Source organism: Mandrillus leucophaeus, unplaced genomic scaffold (assembly GCF_000951045.1).
Source record: "Mandrillus leucophaeus isolate KB7577 unplaced genomic scaffold, Mleu.le_1.0 Scaffold71, whole genome shotgun sequence".
Classification (NCBI taxonomy): Eukaryota; Metazoa; Chordata; class Mammalia; order Primates; family Cercopithecidae; genus Mandrillus; species Mandrillus leucophaeus.
The window spans coordinates 5,478,391-5,500,999 of NW_012107697.1; the positions used below are offsets into that span (position 1 = coordinate 5,478,391).

Genomic DNA, 22,609 nt, shown 5'->3' on the forward strand with positions numbered 1-22,609 from the left:
AAAAATTAATTCAAGATGGATTAAAGACTTAAATATTAGACCTAAAACCATAAAAACCCTAGAAGAAAACCTAGGCAATACCATTCTGGACATAGGCATAGGCAAGGACTTCATGACTGAAACACGAAAACCAATGGCAACAAAAGCCAAAAAAGAAAAATGGAATCTAATTAAACTAAAGAGCTTCTGTATGGCAGAACGAACTACCATCAGAGTCAACAGGCAACCTACAGAATGGGAGAAAATTTTTGCAATCTACCCATCTGACAAAGGGCTAATATCCAGAATCTACAAAGAACTCAAACAAATTTACAAGAAAAAAAACAAACAACCCCATCAAAAAGTGAGCAAAGGATATGAAGAGACAATTCTCGAAAGAAGACATCTATGCAGCCAACAGACACGTGAAAAAATGCTCATCATCACTAGCCATCAGAGAAATGCAAATCAAAACCACAGTGAGATACCATCTCACACCAGTTAGAACAGCAATCATTAAAAAGTCAGGAAACAATAGATGCTGGAGAGGATGTGGAGAAATAGGATTGCTTCTACACTGTTGGTGGGAGTGTAAATTAGTTCAACCATTGTGGAAGACCGTGTGGCGATTTCTCAAGGATCTAGAACTAGAATTACCATTTGACCCAGCAATCCCATTACTGGGTATATACCCAAAGGATTATAAATCATGCTACTATCAAGACACATGCACACGTATGTTTATTGTAGCACTATTCACAATAGCAAAGACTTAGAACCAACCCAAATGTCCATCAATGATAGACTGGATTAAGGAAACGTGGCACATATACACCATGGAATATTATGCAGCCGTAAAAAAGGATGAGTTCATGTCCTTTGCAGGGACATGGATGAAGCTGGAAACCATCATTCTCAGCAAACTATCACAAGGACAGAAAACCAAACACCGCATGTTCTCACTCATCAGTGGGAACTAACAATGAGATCACCTGGACACAGGGCGGGGAACAGCACACACCAGGGCCTGTCAGGAGGTGGGGGGCTGGGGGAGGGATAGCATTAGGAGAAATACCTAATGTAAATGATGAGTTGATGGGTGCAGCAAACCAGCATGGCACATGTATACCTATGTATCAAACCTGCACGCTGTGCACATGTACCCTAGAACTTAAAGTATAACAAAAAAAAAAAATTGTCTATAGACAACTATACACCTGCACTGCCCAAGACACTAGCCATTAGTCATACAAAATATGGCTATTGAACACTTGAAATGTGCTAGTCCAAATGGAGATGTATGGGAAGTATAAAATACACTTGAAAATGCATAGACTTAGTAAAATCATGTAAAATGTATCATTAACAGTTTTTATATGAATTTTATGACATACTTTAGATATAATGGCTTAAATAAAATATATTATTAAAATTAATTTTACTGTTTATTTTTACTTATTTGATGTAGTTGCCATAAAATTTTAAATTATATATGTGGCCTGCATTTTATTTCTATTCAGTAATACTACTAGAGATGACATGGCAGCAGAAACCCAGTAAAACATGGCTTATGCTATGATTCACACTGCTTTCCTCAAAATCTAAGTGCAGGTAAGACAGTCTGGGATCAGCTTTAAGGATATGTAGTGAAATTCACACAGCAGAAACCATAAAACTTGTAGCCAAATTTAAATGGAACTAACGGGAGGAAGAAACAAGGAAAATACAAAAGAACAGAAAATTCCAAAACCGTAATTTTTGATCCTAGAAAATAGCGTATGCACTCCTCTACTGGAGACATATACTGAGACACTACCTTCTCCCACCTCAACTCCTTCATATCCAGCTCCCTGATGAAGACCCATCAGGTCACTCCTCCCGTTAACTGTCCTCAGGAGACACTAAACAGTACAGAGCTTGGTAATGAGAGACAGACACTCCTTCTGCTACTATGGATGGTTACTGAAGGTCACTAATATCTGATGCAAATTTCCAGGTGTTCTTTATGGAAAGGATGGTAGTCTTTGGTCCTTTCAAATGGACACGTATAATTTATTTCATATGTTTCCATTAGAAGCACAAGAGGGGAAGCCCAGAGGGGGATGATACTTACGAAATAGAAAGTAATTACCTTTCTTTTTCCTCCAACTTCCAAGACAGGGAGGGAAATTCATTGATGAGTATTTATTAGCTAATGATGAAAGGGCACTTCAAAAATGAAAATGGCTCTAAAATGAACTGCATTATCCTGATTGCAGAAAATGGAGACTAAAGAGAAAGGGCGCTCTATAAAATGTCCTCGGCAATTGGCTCCGTCTCTCATGAGCCACTCAGATTCCTTTGTCCCTCCCACGGTAATAACTTGTCTTCATGGTCATAGCCAAGAACACATTCTTTGTTTGGTTACATAAGCTTCTAAAAATAGTAATTTATCTTGGAAATGCTAAATGATCCTTGAATATAGTGTTTTAATGGACTATTAAGTTATTGCAGTGTCTATTTTCTTTAACGTATTATAATTAAAGATAAAATCTTTTTTGGTGCTTTGCAAACTACAAGTATATCAGTCTCATGCTTTGGATATTTTTTCATCTTGAAAAACATGAAGAAAGGTTTCCTGTGGTCAAAGAAGTTTCACCACAGGCAGGGAGATGAATTTTCTCCTCATTAGTGAGGTCCAATAAAAAAAAAGAGGAGGCTAATTCAAAGTGTAATTTATTTTTTCTGTCTGTCTAGCTAGGTTTGATAAATGAATTCAAAGTAAAAGAATCTGAGAAATTAGCTGGCAGAATATTTAAAGGAAACCTAATAATGCGTTCCTCATTTATTGTTTAGTTGAGAATTTTATAACTGAAAGAATCCCAAGAAATAATCTAGTTAATGTCCCTCTAAAACCAGAAGGGTAAGGTACCACTGAAGTTACACAGCAGGGCTGGCTCCCTGTCCTCTGTCCTGGATCACACGTTATCACTCACCTTAGCACTCAGTGAGTGAACAAGAGGATAAATGAATGAAAGAAAGAAAATAAATGACTCAAACAGAACTTGAGTACTCTTGGAGGTATATAATACCAAGGTGTTAAGATGGGGCTACGGAAGGTAGGAAAAAAACATAAAGAAATATGGGAGACTTTCTTCACCAAACTCACAAATGACCAAGAAGATATAAAGAGCCAGGAAGGTTTCCTATACAGTCAACTTCTTCAGTGTTTTTTTTGTTTTGTTTTGGGTTTTTTTGGTAAATTTATGTTTATTTTATTTTGTATTTTTTGAGACAGGGTCTCACTCTGTCACAGGCTGGAGCACAGTGGCGCGATCATAGCTCACTGAAGCCTTGACCTTCCAAGCTCAAGCAGTCCTCCCACCTCAGTCTCCTAAGCAACTAGGACTATGGTTGTGCACCTCCAGGCCTGGCTAATTTCTTCTTTATATTTTTGTAGAGACGGGGTCTCCCCATGTTGCCCAAGCTGGTCTCAAGATCCTGGGCTCAAGCAGTCCTCTCATCTTGGCCTTCCAAAGTGCTGAGATTACAAGTAGGAGCCACTGCGCCTGGCCCAGTGTTTTGTTTTGATAGTATTTTTTTAATTGAGGTGAAATGCACATCATATAAAATTAGCTATTTTTAAGGAAATAATTTAGTAGGATTTAGTAAATTTACAATATTGTGCAACCACCACCTCTAACTAGTTCCAAAACATTTTTATCATCCCCAAAGAAAACTCCATACCCATTAAGCTCCCCATTTTCCTCTTCCATAACCCCTGGAAATCACTAATCTGTTTTGTTTCTATTGATTCACCTATTCTGGAGATTTCATATAGGTGGAATCACACAATATGCAGTGTTTTGTATCTGGTTCCTTTCACTTAGTCTGATGTTTTCGAGGTTCATTCATGCCGTAGCGTGTATCAGTACTTTATTCCTTTTCATGGCTGAATAATATTCCATTGTATGTATATACCACCATTTAGTCAACTCTTTCTTATCCATATGTAACTTATGTGTGGTAACTTTTGATTTTCAGTACTCGCTGAACTCTCCCATCAATTAACATACCCTTAAGAGTCTTCACTCAGACACCAGTCATTGTTCAAAAAAATGGAAAGCTGTTTTAATATTGCGCTAAGTCAACATAAGGACTCTCTGTGTAAAATCTGTTATATTCTACAGAGCTTTTCTAACGACAACAACCCAAAGAAATGAGTACTATTATATATTATCTTTTTTTTTTGGAGATGAGAAGACTTTGTTGTAGTGAGCTGAAGTAGCCAGTCAGTGTCACAGCTGGTAAATGGCAAGACTAGGACTGGACCCCTTCCCTTTCCATCCACTGCCCAGGGTCCGAGCTCAAAACGTGTTTCATTTTCAGAGTGAAGAGATCTGAAACTCTGAGGGACTCACTGCACATTACCCAGCCCCACTCACTCTACTTTGCTCCAGTAATTGAGGAAATTCCAGGAGCAGTGAGATGGAGTCCTGCAGATGAGGCGTTTGAATTAAATACGTTCCCAGAGAAACCTCCAAAGATGGACAGGAGTGGATATGAGGGTTGAGAAAACTCTGAATAAAGCTGCAGAATATTTCAGAAGTAAGGAGAGAGACAGAGTGGAGCTGGGATGAGGTTTGTTTGATGTTTAGTGGTGGGTTGGTTGGTCCAAGTCATAGCTTGACATAAATTCCAGTGTTAAATAGAGACAATCCAGAAGGTTGACCATTATGACAGCATAGACAATTGAGATGACAATAATTGTACATGCATTTCAAAAACTCATATGATACAGCATAAGTTCTCCCCATAGGCACAGTGCTTTAGAGTTTATGTAACACTTTCACATCCATTATCTCCTGAGGTCCTCATAACAAGACCATTAGGATACATATTGTTATACCCATTTTCTTGATGCAGAAGTTGACAAGCACAGTTAAATCCTGTAGCCACACAGCTAAGAAGTCATGAATCCAGGACTCAAATGAAAGTTTCTTAAGCCTGTAAGTTTTGAATTCTCTCTGCAACACCACACCACCTCAGGCCAACTTCAAGGGAAAAACAATTATCCTAAATCAGTTTGCAAAAAGGAAAAGAGCTGAGAAATAAAAATTGCTCCAGGCAGGAGAAATAGCAAAACACAGCATCTCACACTGTTGATGGGGGAGAGAATATGACTTCGTCTTGAGCGTTTCTAATTTTGTAGCTCACACGCATCCCATCGCAACATCGTAAATCTTGAGTTAAAGGTTACCTCTGAGACAGCAGGAATGTAGCCTGCCACCTCTAAAGGAGGAGTTTAAGGTTTTTCCAAAGTTCAGATTTTTTCCAATCAAAATAGCTTCAGTTAACCCGGGGATATGCACAGTTACATTTTATTCCTAAACACTGGGCATTTTATTTTGTCTATAAGGTTACCCCTTCTTCTTTAATTACAAGCATTTACTCAGGAAAGAAGCCTTTCTATGACACTGTCGTGTTATTTTTCTAAAAATAGAATGAGGCTGGGTGTGATGGCTCACACCTGTAATCCCAGCACTGTGGGAGGCCGAGGCGAGCAGATCACTTGAGGTCAGGAGTTTGAGACCAGTCTGGGCAACATAGTAAGAGCCCCATCTCTACTAAAAATTCAAAAATGTAGCTGGGTGTGGCGGTGCACACTTGTAATCCCTGCTACTCAGGAGGCTGAGGCATGAGAATTGTTAGAACCCGGGAGGCAGAGGTTGCGGTGAGGCAAGATCACACCACTGAACTCCTGCCTGGGTGACATACATACATAAATAAAATAAAATAAAATAAAAATAGAATGACTCAAATCTGGGGCCTCTTTATTGGGCTGTAGGGTTCTGAGGTGCCGGCTTGGCCCTCAGTTAAGAAGAAATGGTCTGCTCTTCCCCAGTTAGAGGGGTCCAGATAGAAGAGGACCCAGTTGTGGAAGGCCCACCAGCTCACCATCACTATCATTTTGTCCTTTTACTAATATCTTGGAAGCTCCGTATACATGCTGTGGAAATGGGAGAGGATCTTACAGTATCTGGGATTTATAGGCATAAATTCCATTAGCCGGCCTCACAACTAATTGCTATTCTAACACTCAGCACGGGGTAAATTATAATTGATGGTAATACATGAGGAGCAATGATTTATTTTAATAAATCTCTCTAAAAAATAGAATAATATCTGAGTGTTTGCTGGGGTGGAGTGGAGGGCCAGTGTGTGGGAAGGAGGGAGAAAATGGTCACTAGTGAATGTTTTGCCCTTCTTTCTAAAAGCTTATCAGACCTCAAGTGGACTGACCTTGGACATAAATCAGATATGTGGAAACTTAGGCGTCTGTGTGTTTGGTTGAGCTCTGATTCATTTCATTATTGTCTAAGTAGTTAGGCAAATTTCGACCTCTCGCGTCTCCCACTCTCTAGCTTCTGCTGCTCAGCACTGGGTGACCTTGGTGAAATATTACGGCCCTTGCACTACCATGGTGTCTGGCAATGCAACCTGAATCCGGAATCAGGTGCCCTAGACTTGAATCTTGCGTTTGTCATTTATTAGTCATGTGACCTTACCTAGGCAGCAAGCAGGCTAATGAGCCTGCATTCCTTCAACTGTGTACAGAAAATAATACACCTACTTCTCGGCACTGTTAAGGAAATGAAATAAAATAATGTATATTTTAAAAACTTGAAAGCTTTAAAATGTCATTCAAATATGATTTATCTACCCACTAAACAAATGCAAGTCACTATTCAGGTGAAGATAATAATCTACGTCCTTCCTCATGTGAGTTTATTGCCAGATTTTCTTAGTCATTTTCACAGGATAAAATTAAGTGAACATTCAAGTAAAACCAGACCATGAAAGGGCTAACTTGGTGTGTTCTAGGCACAGAGGGTAGGGAGGTTTATGTTCAGGTGGTTCGATTTAGTATCTCACATGTCACTCATTGCAAACGCAGTCGCAGAGACTGACCCATGAATGTCCTGTTGTTGAAAATCCCATAATGAAGAAGAGACTATGACTTCACCAGTCTCCTTCTTGCCCCTAGAAGGGCTTCCATCATTTCATTAAAAGAGAAAAAACCCACCACATACTGCTCAATAGGGTGACTGGCTCCTGAACAGTCAAGATGTTATTTTCAAACACATTCTTTCCTTGCTTTTCCATCCCCATGGGGCCCTGCTCTAATTCCTGGCCTCCTGAAACCCCGTGGCTGCAACTTCCATCTTACTGAGCAGATTTTCAAACAAAGTCCCCGTGCTGTGTGCACAGAACCGCCCTCCGGAGCTGCAGGCATGCCGGTCAGGGGGCTCAATGCCGAATTTATTTCCCACATCTTGGACACGTCGTCGCTCTCTCTCCTCCCTCCCTCCAGTCCCCTCTCCCCGCCTCCCCTTGATTCCTAAATCCTGCAGCCATGACAGAAATAAATTAGCTAGAGGTACAGGTCACACCTTGGAGAGCAGTAAACGTTCTGTGGGAAATCAATAGAGAAGATGGGATTCTCAAACAGCCGAAGCAGAAGGAATGATGCATTGATGGCTATACATAAACCAAACAAAGGAGTCTGAGCACAGCCTTCCGGGGAGGGGCCCGCGCTCTGGGCTTCATTTATTCTAACACCTGAACCCGAGACGGCACCGCAGAAAAAGACACGCTGCAGATACCTGGGCTTTTTTCCTCAGGAAGGCTCAACGTTGCTGGGCCAGTGTTGGTGAAAATGAAAAATTATGTTCAGATCGTGGATGCTAAAGCTGCAGCCCCCGGGAAACCCCTGGAGAACACTAAGCTGAGTGTGTGAGACATATATCTGGATGAAGACCTCCTCAGCCAGGGCTGCTGACAGCAAAAGCCAGAGAGGGATTGGCTGGATAGTTAACTGAAGAAGTGTGATTCCTAAAGTCATTTCGGGTGATGTGTTGGAAACACCTAGGCTTTAGGCTCTGACAGACCTGGGTTCCAGTCCTGACTTCACCACTAGGTAGCAAAAATGTGCAAGTTGCATTTATAAAGTGGCAATAGGAGGTCTACCTTAGAGGCAATCGTGCGGATTAAATGAATAATACATATAAACACCTAGTACAAAATAGGCACTCAATAAATGCTAGTTGCTGTCCCTTCCATTCCCCTGCCTGATTATAAGTGGCTTCGTCATGTCTCTGGAGTTCTACAACTTCTCCCACACAGAGCCTTCACAAAGGCAGGCCCTCGTAAAATTGTTCTCTGATGGCAAAAGCAATATCTAGCAAAAACAGGTGTTCAGCAGGACTTTCGGTGCCCTACAGTCTCGATCAGCTGCGAAATGCCACTCCAAAAAGCCACCTAAGTTAAAGCAGCATCCCATGCAAATGCAGGGATGAAATACAATCCTGCCCTGAGCACCTCCTATCTAGAAATCCTGAAATTTCCATTGCTATATACCAAGAACCTGTTTTTCTCCTGTCTTCTCTTGCTCTTGCTTTTTTTCCTGAAAACTGCATTTTTCTTATCTTTTCCTCCTCGGTTTGAGCCTGATTTCTTCCTCACACACACCTGAATTTCGGTAATAAAACAAATACTTAGAGTGAGAAGCCATTATAAATTATCTAGAAAATAAACATTTAAATAATCTCAATCCTAAAATGTTTAATTGTGGTAAATGTAGATAGCATAAAGTTTACCAGCTTAACCATTTTTAAGTGTATGCTCAGTGACAGTAGGTACATTCACATTGTTGTGTTACCATCACCATTATCCATCCCCAGAACGTTTTCATCTTCCTCAGCCACAACGCTGTACCTGCTAATCATAACTCTCCATTTACCCCTTTTCACAGCCCCTGGAGCCCACCATTCTACTTTCTGTTGCTATAATTTTACTATTCTAGGAACCTCCTATAAGTGGAATCAAATGATATTTGTCTTTTTAGGCCTGTCTTATTTCACTTACCGTAATGACCTCAAGTTTCATCCATGTGGTAGCACGTGTCAGGATTCCTTCCTTTTTAACACTGAATAATTTTCCATTGAATGGATATACCATGTTTTGTTTATCCATACCTCCTTTGATGGGCACGTGGGTTGTCTCCACCTCGTGGCTATTGTGAACAATGCTGTTATGAATATGGGTGTGCAACTATCCTTTCAAGACCCCATTTTCAATTCCTTGGGGATATACCCAGGAGTGGAAGTGCCGGATCAAATGGCAATTTTATTTGTTAATTTTTGAGGAGCCATCATACTGTTCTCTATAGCAGCTGCACCATTTTATATTCCCACCAACAGTGCATAAAGGTTCTGACTTCTCCACATCCTTGTCAGCACTTGTTATTTTCTGTTTTTTTGAAAGTAATCATTCTAACATCTTTCCATGGTTTGTATCTTCTCTGGGAAAATGGGGGCTGTATATGAGGAGCAACCATTTGTTTGGTAGCCTGACTTGTTCATTTCTCCTTGCATACAGGAAATTCTTAAGGTCAACCAGATTCTGCTCTGGCTACAGTTTCCGTCTAATGTCTCTGTCTTTTCCAAGTCTTCTATCTTTCATTAATTCAGGAAATGTACATTTAAGTTGAACAATTCAAGAGTTTTCAGTACTCTGATACAAAGCAGTTTGCCTAGCCCAGTTACTCATGCTACCCTCAATCTCAGTAAATGAAGGAGAAAGCCTTTTCGTTTTGTTTTGTTTTTGTTTTTAGATGGAGTCTCAGTCTGTGATCCAGGCTGGAGTGCAGTGGTGTAATCTCAGCTCACTGCAACCTCTGCCTCCCGCTTCTCCTGCCTCAGCCGCCCAAGTAGCTGGGATTACAGGTGCACGCCATCACACCTGGCTAATTTTTGTATTTTTAGTAGAGACGAGTTTTGCCATGTTGGCCAAGCTGGTCTCGAACTCCTGACCTCAGGTGATCCGCTTGCCTTTGCCTCTCAAGGTTCTGGGAGTACAGGCGTGAGGCACTGCGCCTGAACAGGAAAGCCTGTTCAGAACAGCAAAAGTGAAAGCACTAGAACCTACTAGAAAACACTGAGACAGCTTGGAGAATAAAAGTAACAGCTCTCATATAGCAGGCCAAATTTTTAAAAATTAAAAATCGTTTAATTTTTTTACTTAATTAATTTTATTTTATTGTATGTGAGAACACTTAACATGAGGTCTACCCTCTTAACAAATTTTTTGTGTACAATACAGTATTGTTGACTATAGGTACAATGTTGAATAGCAGATCTGAGCATCTCACCTGAGAAAATTCCCATTGACAATTTCAGATGTGGAAACTGAGGCACAGTGAAGTGAAATCATTTACCCAAAGTTAACAAATTTTCCAGGGTCAGGACCCAAAACCCAGTCATATCACTGCAAATCCCATGTTTTTTTCATCATACAATACTACCTAATGATTACTAAGCTCTTTACTTCTGAAACTGCAAAACTTTTAAGGACCTATTTGTGAAAAAACAAACAAAAAAGAAATGTGGTTTGAGCTTGCTGTTGAAGAGGAACGGTTCCCTAAAGGCAGGCAGTACATAGACTTCACCAAACACTAACTTCATGGGACGTGACTTGCTCAACTCTGGACAACACATGTTAATAGACCCAAAATGAGGCAAGACATAGGCATCGCCCATGAAAGGAACGTAGTCTATAGGACAGCAGCAGTCCTTTCCACCTAGCATGTTTCTTGAAGGCCTTGTGTGACACATGACATCCTATGCTCAGCTGGTGAATCATGTGATTCACCTCTTTGCCTGGGGGCCATATATTCTTCCCCTATGGGGATAGGTTTCCTCCTCTTTAAACTTCCCAGGGGTATTGTGAACTTTAAATACAGTACTGATAAAGCATGAAACCTAGCATCCGGTGTGTAATAGACAAATAAACCAAAACCCATTGCCATCTCCCTGCCGTATCCCCAGAGTAGCTTTTCATTCCCAGCAGGGACAAGTGGGTGAAGGCCATGAAGAGGCATCTGAAAGGGAACTCTGAACTGAGTGGTAAAGAATTTAAGAATTTTAGGCCAAGCGAGGTGACTCACACCTGTAATCCCAGCACTTTTGGAGGCTGAGGCAAACAGATCACCTGAGGTCAGGAGTTTGAGACCAGCCTGGCCAACACGGCGAAAACCTGCCTCTACCAAAATTACAAAAATTGGCCAGGTATGGTGGCGCATGCCTCTGGTCCCAGCTACTTGGGAGGCTGAGGCAGAAGACTCGCTCAAACCCAGGAGGCAGAGGTCGCAGTGAGCCAAGATCACACTACTGCATTCCAGCCTGGGTGACAGAACAAGACACCTTCTCCAAAAAAAAAAAAGAAAAAGAAAAAAAACACATTAAGAATAGACACTTAGAATATTTAACCATCAACTGCTGTCCCTGAAGTCTATCCTCACACTTCTGCACCAACAGACTTGTTTTACTGGTCTGCATGTGAGTGCTCCATGCACTTCTGTGTACCATTTATTCATTTAGACTGCACGTGCTCTGAGGGAGTGGCCCCTCCTTCTGGCTGGTCTTGCAGCCCTGTGACTGTGCACTTACAGTTCCCGGTTCTCTACAGAGAGCAGTCCGTTAAGGATCACTGATTTGGTCAGAAGCAGGTCCTTGAGATTTATCTCTCTAAAGGGATTTCTCTAACGTAATGCTATGTGTAAAGGGATTTCTCTAACGTAATGCCAGGCACATCGGGGCCCAGACACTTAGTGCACCTCAAGAGGCCGGTCAGCACTGGTCAGAAGGCCCCCAGCAAAACCTGAAATCTTGACAGTTCTAAAGCCTGTCTGCACATGTGCCTTTACTTCTTTTTTGACTCCCACTGAACCTACGAGCCTGTAATTGACTTCTTTCCCTTCAGAGAGATTCCTCACTTCCGAGAAGCCTGCTTAGCCGCATTGGAAAGTCACCGAAGATAACTAGATTTGACTCAACAAATGTGCGCTTATCTTGGACACATCTGCCTGGATAGCCTCCCTCTGGTCTCTCCGCGGACTAAGAGCAAGAAGAATAAGCGTTCTGCCTCAGTTAACTCTCTGTGCCATTTAGCACATTTTTGTATTTTCAATAAATATGCCTTAAGCACTATTCATCTTGTGGTGTTCATTTACCAACATAAGTGCCCTGAGGATCTGTGGGTTGAGCTAAGAGCTGACTGGGATTCACAGTAAGAATAGTTCATGCTTACTTTGGGTGATACAACACAAGCAACAAATAAGAGCACATGCCAATCAAAACATTTTAGGGTTTAGTCTGCTGTGTGAGGCACCGTGCTAAGTAATTTACATGCATCGTCTCATATAATCCTCATAGCAACCCCTTGGTATCCCCATTCTACACATGATGAAAAAGAGACACAGAGGAATTTAGCAAAATACCATGGAACACACACTTGGGGATTCTACGGATAGGATTTAAATTCAAGTCCAACTCCTTAGTGTGACAGTGGGTGCAGTAACATACCTTCTCCAGCCAGAGTTTTCTCCTTCATAGCGGGACAATATCCAAAGCCCCTGGTGCTGCCACACTTTCCACCTTCATGAATCACGGAACTCCTCTTTTATATCCTCTCTACCTCAGTAACCCAGGGATTCAGGATAGTCTAGAATTTCAAATCCCGAGTTGGGCAATCCGAATTCCCATGTAGCCTCTATCCTGACCTTGGGCAGCAAGTCATTCAATCTTTCAGTTTCATCGTTTGTCAAAAGAAAATGGCAACACTGGCCCAATCTATTTTCATAGGTAATGTTGAAGATAAGATCAAAGGAAATATGTCAAAGTCTCCTGAAAAGCTTCAAATACTTCTCAAATTTTTACAGTAATGGATTCAGTTTGAGAACTTACCGCACGGAACGTCTTTGTCCAAAACCTTCAAATGAATGGGGAAACTGAGTTCAAGATACAAAAATGGAACCCAGATTATTTCTATTCTTGTGTAAGTAGAGGCTTGGACTGGAGCTCCAGGTATCTGTATGCTTGCTCCTGCCTAGGCACTGCTTTGGGCAAATCACCGCACTTCACTACAAAACATGGATGTGATACCTGCCTTCTCCGGAGTACTATGGGTAGAGTGTGGGCAGGAGACAAAAACATCCAGAAAGCTTGAGACGAGAAAAACTCTAGAAAGTCAATTATATGCATTTTTTTAATGTGGTGTCAGATTTTTTTCTCCCACTCATTTTCCCTTGTCTCAATCTAAATGCTATCCAGATGTGAACATGAAGAGGCCTGTCTTTGTTCATTCTCTGCTTCTTTGCATGCCCTTTGGTTTTCTTTTGTGCCTTAAAAGGTTTTGGTGCTATGCTTCAAGACACAGGTCATGAAGGGGAAACAGTTGGGGTGTTGTGGGGAGAGTGCAGTATTAGGAACGAAGACTCAGGGTAAAGAATTACAGCATGCCTCAGAATGTGCACCTCCTCTTTGCCAACGCAGAGACAAGGTGATGAAACGATCCCTGGCTCCAGACAAATGCCCTCAGCCTTGCAAAGCCTTCCAAGAGGCAGCGTCCCAGAGCCCAGACTGCAAGTGACTTGCGCATGCACACACGCACACACACACACGTTCACACACACACTCCCATGGAAAACTGTGCTCTCGCATCCCAGAAAAGGTTTGTTGTTTCAATTAAACCTCATCAATGCCACATGTCAGAGAAGAAAGAAAAAACAAAACAAGACTAAATTACTTCAGCTATCTCCTTAGGGATTGATCTGTATCGAATAAACCACCGTCTACACATGGGGAGAAGCTTTTACTTATGAAAAACAGAGGCAGGTGCAGAAGAGCAGCATTTGGTACTAAATCAAAGCTCTGGGAGCAGAAGGAAGTGGATTTAGATGCATCCACTTAGCTCCTCCTGATATCTAACTCTCAGGGTGGGGAACAGATCACAGCCTTGGCTGGGTCTGGCCTCTGCTTCCTGGTCCCCCCTGAGGTCCCACCCCACTCTGCTCACTGCTTCAGCTGCCCGGTAAGAACAGATGGACAGAAGTTAAAAGAACAAGGTCAGCTCATCGGCTAAGTCTCATTTCACACCCTGCCCCACCTCTATCATCCCTTTCTGGGACATAAAGATGAAGAAAGCAGGGCAGGGGTGCTGCTGCATTTGATTCCGGCTGAAACTATGGTCGTTTCATTTACATCCCCTGAATAGCTGGCGAGTCTGATTTACACATTGATAATATGTGATGCTTTGTATTCCAGCAAATATTTAATCCCTGACTGATCAATAATCCTCGCCTGGCTGTTCTTTTTTGAAAAGAAATAAATCCCCTTTTACTCTTAAAATTCTTGAATAAAATTAAACTGCTTTAGCCTAGGATGCACTGCTCCTACATGAAACCATGTGGTTTCATAACCTCAGTCCTCAGATGGTTTTAAAGGGGTCGCCTTTGCTTACTTGATATTTTCTGAGATCCTAACATCTCTCTAATGAGTCCTCTGTGTTATCAGTTGATATCATAAGACAACCCTTTAAGGTCTGGTATACTTTTTTTAAATTAAAAAGTAAAATTATTAACCTAAACTGAATCAGTGCGTACATAGCATGCAGTATTTTTTTGCATTCTTTTGCTTATATTCACCATGGCGGTCTTGATTTAAATTCTTCATTACAAACCTTTCTATAAACCATTTCCCTCCAAGACTACATTTTTAAGAAAACTCTATTCCGACACAGATTCTTAAAAAGCTGTACTCCTGTCTTAAAGTTGAATATTTCGAAAAATGCACATTAAACATGGAAAGAGATGGCTCTCCTCTCTATAAGGGGCTCCCGAGGCAGCCTCAGAGCTCACCAAAAGTTCCAAAACAACATCCACAACAAAACAAACTCTCTTTCATCTCTGGCAGCAACAAAAGCAATAACTTTCACCAAACCTACCCAAGCCAAGAATTAATATAACACAGAACACATCCACGTTCAGACCAGTGCGGCTACATCAGCTCACCACAATATTTGTTTAAAAAACACATCATTTGTGGTAGAGAGAAAGAATCTTTCATACAAAAAGAGGTTCTTTCAAATGCAAATTAACCAAAAGACATATTTTCCCTGTGTTTGGGAAATCACTCCAACACATGAAAAACATAGTTTTTGTGTGGAAAAAAAAAAATCAGTGTACACCCACCAGTTGAAAAGGCAATTACATTAGCTGTAGATTACCTTAACAGTCAAGAAAAGTTAACTCCTAGCTCCGAAAGTCTTTAAGAACTTTATTAGCATTTACTGACCTAAGTAGTCTTCAGTTCCCAGGTAGCAAAGTTTCTTTTCTTCTCCACTGAAATGCTCATATGGACACTGAAGGGCATTATATTACTGAACTGATGAGAAATGAATATTGTTTCCATTCTTCTGGAGGAAAAAAAATGTAAAGAAAGAAGGAAGGAAGGGAAGAAAGAAGAAAGAAGAAAAAGAAAGAAGGAAAGAGAGAAAAGGAAAGGAAGAAAAGAAAGAAAAAGGAAAGAAAGAAAGAAAGAAAGAAAGAAAGAAAGAAAGAAAGAAAGAAAGAAAGAAAGAAAGAAAGAAAGAGAGAGAGAGAGAGAGAGAGAGAGAGAAAGAAAGAAAGGGAAAAAAGAAAAGCAAGGCAAAATACAGTCTACTCGAGTATTCTTCCTGGTGGGGAAAAAAAAGTAAATCCACTATTCTGGAACGAGTTCAAACATAGCTTGACAGGCTCCAGGAGAATTTACACTGAGCATGCTTAGCCCCGCACTGCTTGCATGAGACACTCTTAATGAATATTACTTCCTTCCCACTGGCTATTCCTGCTGGAAGTCCACACCCACCCCTCTTTCAGAAGTCAGGAATTTAGCTTCAGCCAAAGTCCAGAAAACATGCTTATGCGGAGACAAGGCCTCACCGATCCATAAACTTTCAGGTTGTGACCTGCAGGTCAGTTTGACAAATAGAACATAGGGGTGAATTTTTTTTCTGCCCTTGGTTATGTTCCCAGCTTTATGCCTGTCCTAAACTGCAGTTCCTCTGGAGAAAAGAAAAACAGAGAGCTTTCTTTCTAAAGAACATGACATCCTAAACACCACAGTAAAGACCTTTCCTGATCAAGCTTCCAAACCGAAATCAGAATAAGGGTTATCTGCATATTAAAACACAACATTCGATGATTTTTAGCTTCTGGATAAAATAAAAGTCCTACCCCAAATGTATGCTTTTTGATAACTTACATAACACCTCTCTCAAAAACGCTGCATGCCAAAGCACACTCTGAAAATATGTTCAAAATCCAGCTTTAACCTCCTATGCTGTCTAAACATTGGACTCGTATACATTTAGGTCACACTAAAAACTGACTTTCTTTTTCAAACAATGCTTTATCTTTCCCTAAATCTCTCTGTCATGTTTAATGACAGGAGACCTGAAATTCTGGAAATTTAAAAATTGATTACTTTTCTGACAGCCTGAGAAGGCAAGATTCTTGGTCTGCCAAAAAATCGGGGGGGAGCGGGCAAGGGGAGAATTAGCAGGTTTAGCAGGTGAGGGCCTGATATAGACAGCATAGTAAAGGAAGGGCATTTTATATTTTAAAATTAATAATAAAGTATCTTTTTTGTTGTCCATTTGATATTTCTAGGGTGCCATTTATATGTATCAAATTACAAATTATAAATATTGTTAAATACTCATTTGAACTGTAATGCTTATTTCCCTAGACACACACACACACACGTGCACACACAAACACACACCCCAATTTGTGGTTTGAAAAAAATGATGTCACAAAACATCAAAAGGCAATAGAAATTTTCTAAGTCTCCAAGAAATATGGTGTGCCCAGCTTCTAATACAAAGCCTGCCTGGCTAGCATTGATTCTTTGGATTAATAAAGGATGCATCCATGAGCCTGATACGTAAATGCGTTGCCTCTCCATGCCTGTAACACTTCACGCAGCCCACTGCTGAGCTGCCATGATATGGTTTCCCTATGGAAGGTCTTTGTAGCATAAAATACGTCTTTGCCCACTATTCAATAAATAAAATCTCTGCAGACGTATTTTCCTCCTGGTAACCATGAGTTTTTTCGAGACTTTAGGCATGGTGGTTGTTTTGTTTGCTTTTATGCTTTGCCTAAGGGAAGAATAAAATGTAGCCCCCTGCCCCAAGTGTGTTTACTTATATTACAAGAGCAAACTAAGTTTTCAGCAGTTAGACGAAGCCCAAGAGAAATCAGGCTTTGAAAGGCTAAGTAACCCTCATGACCACACATAAGGTAAGTGTAAAATAGGAAGGACATTTATTCATTTGACTCAAAGAGATTGCCTAGAGACAAGGTCCCCCAACACAGAGAACAGGGACGCTTCCCTGTAGACAGCTTACCTCCCTGCCATTGGAGTGCGCTGTTTCTCAGGCAGGTCTCATGGCACAGAGGACAGGGACCCTTCCCTGTAGACAGCTTGCCTCCCTGCTACCCGGGTGCAGTTTCTTTTGTCTCCTTCCGTGAGGATGACTGTCTCCCCTGCAGCTAAGGGGAGACACAGAAGCCTGTGCAGGAAACACAGGAGCTTGAGTAGAACCATGCTGTTTCCAGCTTGAATGTTAAAACCACTCTGCAAAGCTGAGACAGTCTTTACAGTGCCATCACATTCATTAATTCAATTAGCAAATATTCATCGAGCCCCTACACTGACGCTCATTTGGGCGCTGGAAATTGTGACATGACTAAGACAACGTTCCTGCACTCAGGGAGTTTACATTCTGGCAATTAGATGTTTAATGGAAAACATTTTAAAAATTCAAGATGTAGGCCGGGTGCGGTGGCTCACGCCTGTAATCCCAGCACTTTGGGAGGCCGAGGCAGGTGGATCACCTGAGGTCGGGAGTTTGCGACCAGCCTGACCAACATAGAGAAACACCGTCTCTACCAAAAATACAAAACTAGGTGGTGCATGCCTGTAATCCCAGCTACTCGGGAGGCTGAGACAGAAGAATCACTTGAACCCGTGAGACAGAGGTTGCAGTGAGCTGAGATTATGCCATTGCACTCCAGCCTGGGCAGCAAGAGCAAAACTCTGTTTCAAAATAAAAAAAAAAATTCAAGATGTAAATAAGTAAACAGTGTATAGATTTACAAATTGTGGTAAGTCTAAGAAAGAACTAAAAGGGAAATGATGAGAAAGAAACAAACCATGTGTGTTGGGGGCTGAGGGACAGAGCATCAGGAAAATGGAATAAATATTTCGGAAAATCATTAGTAACCAATCCAATATAAGTTAAAATGAAAAAAATATGTGGTGTGGCTGGATTAAAGCCTTGAATGCAACACTAATGCATTTGGATTTCATATGGTATATAATGGGAAGCTATTGAGGGCTTCTGAGGAGAATTATTATTACTATTTTGACTATGACTATTTTTTGTAGCAGTTTGTAGGAACACTGGGGATGAGCATGAAAAGACAAAGCTTTTAGAAGAGCCAAGATTGGCAGAGGTGGGGAGAACACCTAATCTAGGACAATGCAAACAGTGATGGAGGGGAGAAGACAGCAATGAGAGGTATTACTATTATTTTTCAATTTATTTATTTATTTTTTGAGACGGAGTCTCACTCTGTCGCCCAGGCTGGAGTACAATGGTGCCATCTCGGCTCACTGCAACCTCTGCCTCCCAGGTTCAAGCAATTCTCCTGCCTCAGCCTCCAAGTAGCTGGGATTACAGGCGCCCACTACCACGCTCAGCTAATTTTTGTCTTTTTTTGTAAAGACAGGGTCCCACCATGTTGGCCAGGCTGGTCTTAAACTCCTAACCTCAGCTGATGCACTGGCCTCAGCCTTCCAAAGTGCTGCGATTACAGGCATGAGTCACCGCGCCAGGCCGAGAGGTATTATTGAGGCAGAAAGACAGTTTTTGACAACTAACTGGATATGCAGATGAGGATGAGAAGGCATTTAAGGGGAATGCTAAGATTTTTGGTCTCAGTAACTTTCAGTAGATCAGGGGCTCAGACATCTCTTCACTTACTTCATGCCTGAACCCATGCAGCTGAAGGTAGCTGAACAAAAATTTACAAGCATGTCAACTGTTCTCACAATACACTCTTGCTCACTAAACCTCGCATGGGTTCTTAAGCAGATGGTGAGAATGGGGAATGATGGTGTCTTAAGCAGAAATGGAGAATCTAGGGAAAGCAATGTCTGGCACATGGTGAGCCCAAATATTTACTGGATGTATGGTATATGGAATTTGAGGGCTAGGGGGATTTTCATCCTACACTATTATTTTAGTTGGGAATTTTATTTAGCTGTTAATAGGAACCTGATAATAGTCAAACACCTAAGGGTACATTTTTCTCTCATTTAAAAAAAAAAAAAATCAGAGATTGAAGGTTCAAAACATGACTACCAGGGACCCAAATCCTTCTATCTTTTTGGTTTCCCATTCTTAATGCAAGGTGTCCCTCTTCAGTTTTGCCTTATGGTCCATTGTGGACTATGCCTAATTTTGAGTAAATGGACAAATGTAGAAGTCAAGTCTAGAAAATGGTTGGGTAGCCAGGAGACCAGGGGCTCAGACACCTCTTATATAAGAATCTGGGTCATACCACCAGGTCAGCTACCAAGGCAAGCAGAGGTGCTAGCCAAGAAAGAGGAGAATCTAGAATGGTTAATACATTGAGGTAGCACAAATGAGGAGTATCAGTGGCACTCTCTAGAGCAGTCATGGAGGCAGGATTAGTCCCACTAACCTTCCTCATGTAAGGCTTTCTAGGTAAGGAAACTTATCAGAATGCAGGAGGAGGTCTTCTTAGAAGGGGTAAGCTTAGTATACAAGCAAGCAGTGCAAATGGCGAACTGTAGCAGATTCTGTAGCATGCCATCTATTACCTTCCCTTCAGGACTAAGAAACTCACTACTGCGCCTACTAGTAGTGTTAATTTCTGTCATCTCACAGCCAAGTCCCTCTTGAGGAATTACCCTCACTTCTTGGGAGCCTCCGTGCCCACAGGAATCCCATGTCTAAATGTCTACAAAGGGGCAAAAATGCCAAGCCTCCTTGCTCCAATTTTGGACAAATCAGAGGGTTGCTCCAGCTCCACAGCTCCCTGTAGGATTGCCTGAGACCTGTTACAACTGCACTTCTGTCTAACCCCTCCTCTGCTCATTCCTCCTGCCCTCCATCCCTTATAGATGTTGCTTCTGAAAACACCCCTCAGTAAACTCCTACATACAAATCTCGATCTCACAGTATGTTGTCTGGAAACCCAATATAATCCAGCAAAATAAAAACCGTGGCTAAATTCAACCCTTCACTTACTCCATGCCTGAACTCATGCAGCTGAAGATAGCTGGAGAAAAGCATACAAGCATGTCAACTCTTTTCACATTATACTCATGCTCACTAAACTTCACAAGGGTTCACCCCAGAAACCATCTTTTTCTTCCCTAATCCATTTTTACTTTCACTCTCCAGAACAAGTATTTCAAAGTTTCTCCTCTAATTTCCCACTCTTTCCTCACCCCCATTCTCAGTAGTCAATCTTGCTTTCTACTATGATGAGAAAAATGAAGCAATTAAAAGAGAATTTTCAAAAATCTCAACGTGAAATCTACACACCTGCCAGAATCAGAGTGAATATACTTCACCTCCCCTTATATTACTATGGATGAGCTGTCCAACCTCCCGCAGAGCAAATCCCTCCACCTATGCACTATATCTCCATTTTCTCTTTCCTACTTGAAAATATTGCTCCACGAAGTCTTCTCTCTTTCTTGTTTTATCAGACTTTCCTTTTTTATTATATTGATTGCAACATCATAAAATACACTGGTATTTCTCTCATCTTAAAAACAATAACCTTTCTTTAATCCAGATTTCCTCTTCAACTAATGATTTATTATTATCCCTTTCTTATAGCACTCCTGAAAGCATTCTATACTAGATCTTTCTAATATCTGTCTTCCCATTCTTTCTTCTTTTAAAAAATGTTTTCATGAGATATAATTTTCATACCATAAAATTATATAAAATTCAAACTTTTAACATGCACAGAGTTGTATAAGCATTAGCACAATCTAAGATTAGAATATTTTTATTACCCCCCAAAAACCTGCCAATTAGCAGTAATTTCCTATTTATCTCTATCCTCTATCCCCCAGGCCCAGGAAATCAGAAATATACTTTCTATTTCTACAGATTTTTCCTATTCTGGTCTTTTCATATAAATGAAAAGCATACAATATGTGGTCATTTATGACTGGCTTCTTTCACTTAGCATCGTGTTTTCAAGGCTCACCAATGTAGCATGTATCGGTTTTCATTCATTTAAATTCCCAAATAATATTCCCTTATAAGAATATACCACATTTTATTTATCTATACATGAGTTGATGGGCATTTAGGCTGTCTTTCCTTGTTAACTCTTATAAATAATGCTGTCCTGAGCATTCATGTACAAGTTTTTGTGTGGATGCAAGTTTTTATTTCTCTTGAGTATATACTAGGAATGAAATTTTGGGGTCATATGATAACTCTGTGTTTAACTTTTTAAGGAACTGTCAGACTATTTTCTAGGTTGTTGAACCATTTTACATTCCTTCAAGCAGGGCAGGAGAGTCCCAATGTCTCCGTGTCCTTCTCAACTCATGTTATCACCTACGGTGTTTATCATAGCCATCCTGGGTGGATATGCAGTGGTAGTTCATTGTGATTTTGATGTTTCCTCTGTGTTCCATTATGTTGGACATTTATCTTTTTATGTGCTCCCGTTCTTTCTTAAACACACTCCAATTAAGCTTTTTTCTCCATCACTCCACTGAAATGACTCTTCGCAAGTCTACCAATAACCATCTTGTTACATTCTAAGACCATTTCTCAGTCCTTATTTTTCTTTATCTATCAGTAGTTTCCGACATGGGTAAAAATTCTCTCAATAAAACACTGTATTCTTGGCTTCCAGAACACCACATTGTCTTTGTTTTCGTCCTTCACTTCTGGTTGCACCTGTTTAGCTCCTTTTCCTGTTTGTTTGTTTGTTTGTTTTCTCATCTCTCTCACCTCCAAATGTTAGATTTCCCCAAGACTCAATTCTAGAATATATTCTTTCTTACACTCATTCCCTACACAATCTACACTCATTCCCTACACAATCTCATCTAGGATCTACATAACCTCTCCTAGAATCATGACTTTAAGTGCCATCTATATGGTTATGATGACTTTCAATATTATATCCTCAACCTGGATCGCTCCATATATTCAAAACTAACTATTTAACATCATCACTTGGATGTCTAAGAGGCAAAATTAAACATGCCCCAAACTGAGCTCCTATTGTTTTTCCCAAACTAGTTCCTTTCCTTTCTCAATTTGTGGCAACTTAAAATTTGAAGCTAAGACAGAAGTAGAGCAAGATGGCAGAACGGATGGCTGAACCAATCATTCTTCAAACAGATTACCAATTTAACAACTATCTACCCACAAAAAAAAAAATACCTTCATAAGACTCAAAAATTACATCAGCACTCATAGTACCTGGCTTTAACTTCATATCACTGAAAAAGGCACAGAAGAGGTAGGAAAAAAAGTCTTCAATAGCCTACCCACTCGTCTTCCATCTCCTGGTAAGGGTGGCATGAGGTGGACAGTGTTTCTGTGCACTGGGGAGAGGTAGAAGTCAGTGATTGTGAGGCATTGAACTCAGTGCTGCCCTGTTAGAGCAGAAAGATAAACAAGACCA

General features: G+C 40.8%; 1 long non-coding RNA gene across 1 annotated transcript in view; it reads right to left on the minus strand.

Annotated features, from left to right (window-relative positions):
* The window catches only part of LOC105528272, a 198,533-nt gene extending 182,913 nt beyond the window's left edge, over positions 1-15,620 (minus strand). Inside the window, exon 1 of the long non-coding RNA XR_001004334.1 lies at positions 15,153-15,620. This is a non-coding gene — a long non-coding RNA (uncharacterized LOC105528272). The remainder of the gene's footprint in view (positions 1-15,152) is intronic.
* Between the last annotated feature and the right edge of the window lie 6,989 nt (positions 15,621-22,609).